Here is a 6,272-nt window from a genome sequence, read left to right as displayed (position 1 = left end):
CCCACAGATACCTTCAGTAGTCTATCCTTGTATGAACGAGCACTAACAAGACCACAAAATAAGCATTTCTCCCACAAAACTATTCATCAGTCTGTACAGGAATGCACAATCATTCCCCTCACACCAGATGAAACATTTCCAACAACAATCCCATCTATAGTCTGTCCAGGTATGCAAAAGAACTCCCTTGACCACCAAATAATACATTTCCCCCAATGACCCCCTCTTCAGTCTATCCAGGTATGCAGAAGGACTCATCTGACTACCAAGTGAAACATCTCCACCAGCTATCCATTCTGCAGTCTGTCCATGTACACACAAGCACTCCCTTGACCATCAAATGAAAAATTTCTCCCAATAATCCCTTCTACAGTCTGTCCACATATGCACAAGCACTTTCCTGAAAAGGAAATTAAGCATTTCCCCCAACAATCCCTTTGGCAGTATGTCCATGTGTGTACAAGCACTCCCCTGATCATCAAATGAAGCAGTTCCTCAACAATCCCTTCTGTAGCCTGTCCATGTATAAACAAGCACTCCTCTGACCAACCAATGAAACACTTCCCACACCAACCCCATTTGTACTCTGTGCATGTACTCGCAAGCACTTCCCTGACCTCCAAGTGAAACATTTCCCGAATGACCCCTTTTGCAGTCTGTCCATGTGCACACAAGCACTCACCTGAGACAAAATGAAACACTTCCTCAATTACCCCTTCTGTGGTCTGTCCATTGTATGCACAAGCATTACTCTGACCAGCAAATTAAACATTTCCCTCAATGATTCCCTCTGCATTCTGTCCAGGTTTGTACAATCACTACCCTAACCACCAAATGAAACATTTCTCCCAGCAATCCCTTCTGCAGTCTGTCCAGGTGTGCACAATCACTACTCTGACCACCAAATGAAGCATTTCCACCCTTGATCCCTTCTGCAGTCCATCCAGGTGTGCAGAAGCACCCCTCCCCCGACCATCATATCAAATATTTCCCTCCCAGAGATCCCTTTAGCAGTCCACCCAGGTAAGCACAAGCCCTGTCTTGGCTACCAAATGAAACATTTCCACCAACTATCGCTTCAGCAGTCTGTCAAGGTATACACAAGCACTTCCCTGACAACCAAATGAAACATTTTTCCAAATGATTCCTTATGTAGTCTTTCCATGTATGCACAAGTACTCCCCTGGCCAACAAATGAAATATTTTCTAAATGACTGATTCTGCAGACTGTCTATTGTACTCACAAGCACTTCTCTGACCACCAAATGAATCATTTCCATCAGGTCTATACCCTCCCTTCCATCTTTCAAAGTTACTCTGAAAGACTTCCTAGCTAATATCTGTCTCTGTTCTTGTTCAAAAACAGGATAACCTATATCCCTAAATGTGAACAAGTACATTTTCATTCCTTATACCTCCTTACTCTGTCTCTCTTCCTCAGTTACTTCCTTACTGCTATCTAATTCTCTTCCCTGACTTTCTCTCTAAATACACCATAAGCCTGTTTTTCCCTCACTTCATACTGCAATCCCTATTTCTATTAGACTATCTTACCTTTAATTTCTCTACAAACTGTCTAAACTTTCTCTAAATGTTAAATGATTGTCATATACCTTGTATTGATTCTTAACCATTTTTTATATTATGTTTAATATGTTATAATTATTTAAACTGCAGATGATATTTTTATTTGTTTTTTGAAGATTGTAAAATGATTGTTCTTAAAATGCTTTAATAATTTGGAGCTTTTCTCCCAGGGCCTCTGCTGAAAATGGGCTTCTACCCACTCAGACTTTCCTGGTAATCAAATGTCAATAAATAAATAAAATTCCTCCAACAATCTCTTCTGCATATTTAATAGTTTCATAGGTGAATTCTAAGTTAACTGCCCTGAAAAGACATTGTTATGCCTAGCCAATATCCCCTGGTCAAAACCAAAGTCTGTACCTTTGAAGTAAAGAGCTCAACCATTATGCCAAACCTGTCTGTCCATGTATGCAAAAGCACTTTTCTGACCACCAAATTAAACATTTCCCCCCATAATCCATTCTGCAGTCTGTCCATGTACTCACAAACACTCCCCTGACCACTTGATGAACCCCCCCCACCGTGATCCCTTCTGCACTTTGTCCGTGTACTCACAAGCACTCTCCCAACCACCAAATAGGATCATAGGAGGTTACTGGGCTATTGGCCCTACAGCCTTTACAAGTCTAGCCATGGTATACACTTGTTCCCTTATAGATCGAGATATATAGTCTATATTTGCAATGCAAATCTAAGATCAGCACTGGCTGCCCCTGTCCAAGAGGACATAGGAGAAACCCCCAGCATAAATTTACGGTTTGGCAAAAAATGTAGGTCAACCACCACAGCAGTGGTGGGTCTGCCTTTAGCAGTGAGGTTTTTTTTTGCTTTTTTTTTTTTTTTTTGTTAGATTTACGGTTTCCCCATCCAATTGTCCAAGTTACACTTAACTAGGGTGATTGAGGAGCTCTGTTTGATGTGAATTGGGAGTTTGCTCCAGAGGAGTAGCAATCTCTAGTAGACATATCTATCTCTCCAGTATGCCCAGTTAATGTTGCAGACTAGGTTAAGGTCCCTAGAGTGAGTGAATCTTGTCCCATTTGATTTGCGGATTTGCAGCACATCCATTAAGGCAGGGTCCAAGACTGCTCCATAGGCCAGGCACAAGTCACCTCTGAGCAGTCTATAAGATACAAAGTGCAGTGACAGAGGCTTCAGTCTGTCCATGTAGGGCATGTGTTGAAAGCCCTGAATTTTCTTGATGAGAAACCTCTGAGGTCTCTCCAGCTGCTGCATGTGTCTGGTGAGGTACATGCAGAAGGGATCATTGTACTTTATTATTGGTCTGGTGAGGGACAAGTAAAGGGGAGTTATATCCTCTTTATCTTTGGATGCTATGCCCTTACTTATGAAGTGTGTAATGTAGAAGGCCTTCCTTACCACTGTAGACACATGATGATCAAAGTTAAGGTTGCTATCTATTGGCGTTTCCAGATTTCTCACTACTGGGTTTGAACTCAAGGGGTATGGTTAATATTGTAATTTGCAAGGACTTCTCCTTTGCCGAATGGGATAATAATGCATTTTTTTTTGGGGGGGGGGGTTAAATATAAGTTAAGCACCAATCATTTACCAATGTAAGCCCATTTTGTAGCATGTTGACATCGGAGGGTGGGGATTTTCCCCTTACATTTCCCCCTTACAAGTTAATAAATCCCAAATGGAATTAACCAGGCTTTAGAGAATGGGCGACCTGTACATCTCAGCATGATTAGAGAAGGAATGTTCTCCAGCAGGGTGTTAATCTACAGGTAATGCCTGCTGAAAAACAAATCTGCTGCTTCACAGTAGCATATCACGCTGCTGTGGAGCAAAGACTGAAAAAACGAACAGCTGCTATTATTTTATGCTCGCTAAGCAGTGCTTTTGCTGTTTAGCAAGTGAAAAATTAAAAAGGAAAAAAAAATTAAAATATAAAATGTGTGTGTGTTTATGTCTGTGTGTGAGGGTGTATGCGTGTATGAGAGAGACTGATCGCGTTATTATTTTGTACATGCTAAGCAGTGCTTTTGCTGTTTAGATAGAGCAAAAAAATAAATTAAACAAAAAACAAGTATGTGTGTCTGTGTGCATGTTTATGTTTCTATCTCTGTGTGTGAGTGAATGTGTGCATGAAGGCAGAAGGAAGTGTGTGTGAGTGACAGAGAGTGAAGAGTGAGAGAGATTGAGTGATCCCTGGAAGCAGGTAAGAGGTTTGTGTACCTCTCAACCTCTTAGCTCATGGTATCTAGATAAGCCAAAAATAAACGAGACACAAAGGCTTAAAATAGGAACATATTTTACATATTGCTGTTGCAAAAATCGCAAAGTTGCTTGAATATTAGGATTTGTGTTCGCATGCATTTTCTGAAGCAGAGGTGTGTGTGTGTGTGTGTGTGTGTGTGTGTGTGTGTGTGTGTGTGTGTGTGTGTGTGTGTGTGTGTGTGTGTGTGTGTGTGTGTGTGTGTGCGTGTGTGTGCGTGTGCGTGTGCGTGTGCGTGTGCGTGTGTGTGTGTGTGTGTGTGTGTGTGTGTGTGTGTGTGCGTGTGTGTGTGAGAGAGACTGACCCCTGGCAGCAGCAGTAGTAGTAAAGAGGTTCACATACCTCTCAACCTTTCAGCTGAAGAATTCTGGATAGGATTTGTGTTAACATGAGTTTTCCGAAGCACAAATTGTGTGTGTGAGAGAAATAGTGAGATTGTTTAACCACTGGCAGCAGCAGTAAAGAGGCTTGCTTACCTCTTGATCTCTTAGCTTAAGAATTGTATGTAAAGCCTAAATAAAGGGGAAACAAAGCCTCAAAAATATTACAAAGCTGCTTAAATAACAGAATTTGTGTTGGCATGAATTTTGTGAAGGAAATAAAACTTTGAAAGTCAAAGTAAATATCTGGATATCTTTTAAGAAAATGTTATATTTTGGATGTAAAAATGTTTCCTCCAACACCATTTACACACTACAGCAACTTTGAAACATTAGGAGAAGGAACTATTTTACATCAAAAATATATAAAAAAAAATAGTAATAAAAACATGAGTATGTAAAACACAACAATTTTACAGACAGGACATTCTCTAAGGGTAATAATGCACTCCAGGTTGTGTGATACAGTGCTCGCACTCTCCATTTTCAGAAATCCCAAGATCTTGCCACAAAAAAATCCTAAAATTGTACTAAAAATCCTCAGCAACTGTAAATTCTGAAAAAAATCATGACAATACATGAAATGTGTTTACACAAAACAATTATTTATTATTCAGATAAGTGCTTAATATAAAACTGACAAAGAAAACATGAGTTTACATCAATATTCAGAAGTTACAATAACGTCTCTATCAGACCCCTTGAGAGTATGTATTAATCTGATTCACTGTCACTGTTGGATTCAAGAACATTAATTTTTTCTGGTTGCTGCTGCTATTTCTGACGTTCAGTGTATCTTCCCTACATGACATCCTCGACAAGTGACTTGGGGGCGTCCAGGAATGATATTCTTCTCTCTACTGCATAATTGCCTGCTTTGCCAAAATTCTGTCAGCAACTGTGCGACATTTTAGTGAAATGGACTGCTTCATTTTTATCAGATTAACTTGTGAAAAAATTCTCTCGACGCAAGCTGAGGAATGCGGCAAAGCTAACAGTATGCACATAAAATCAGAAATTATTCCAAATTTGCGCTCATTGTTGCCATCCATTATATCGCCAACTTCCTTCCGGAAGTTAGTTGGATGACACTTAGCCACATGGCGGAGTGAGTCTTTGGCAAAATGAAGTGTTTGTCACTGATCCTGCAGGGTATCCAGCATGTGTCCTTGTAAGAGATTAGGAAAATGAGCTGCCAGCGCTATAATAGATGGCCTGACATAATTCTTGTCAGTAGTAACTCAGATTCTCAGTGCTTCAATTGGATCCAGCAGTTTCAGTTGAGCCAATACTGAACTTCCAGAGAATGGGAAGTGTTTACGAATCTGAGAGTACAGCTCAGTCAGAAAAGACAAAGCGTCCTTTTGGAAAATTTTTTTCATGTCACCCAAAGGTTGTTTCACCAACAGGGACACGCATCTGCCACCAAGTTCAACATCATCAGTGCCTTGTACAAAGATGTATCCAGTGGATCAATATCTGACAATGCACATGAAACCACAATGTCATTGCAAATAAACACTGCCAGCAAACACCGATACTCATCACAGATAGTAATAAACAACTTGTGTAATCTGAACTGTTGCGACTCAAATTCAACATTCATGGCATTCACTTTCATTAGCATGTAGCCAAGGAATAACAGCATGTGTTTTGTCCCAGCATTTTGCATTGTCTGGTATATGCGACCTGCACAATCAACTTTGTTGGTCTGTGCTTCAGACTGAAAGTAAAGATCGAGGGCTTCCCACTGTTCAATAATCCATTCAATAACTTCGGCACCTAAGAGCCATCGTTTGACATAGCTTTAACATTCTCTGGTTTCTCATACCAACGAAATCCTGGTTAAAATCGAATGTGTGATTACGCTTGCTGCTAAGTGCAAAGTGAAAGTAAATGTCCTTCACAAATGCTTCCAGCCATGATGGCAGGCTTTGACTGGCATGATTTGTGCAGAGTGCCATCAAATGACAAATGCAGCCTATGACAAACAACATAGGGCACGTCCGCCTTCAACAGAATCTGTGAACCATTGTGTGGCACAGTTGTCACAGCCAAAACCA

This window comes from Protopterus annectens, chromosome 5.part0 (assembly GCF_019279795.1).
Source record: "Protopterus annectens isolate FY-2018-M chromosome 5.part0, PAN1.0, whole genome shotgun sequence".
NCBI lineage: Eukaryota > Metazoa > Chordata > Ceratodontiformes > Protopteridae > Protopterus > Protopterus annectens.
This window is presented reverse-complemented; position numbering follows the sequence as displayed.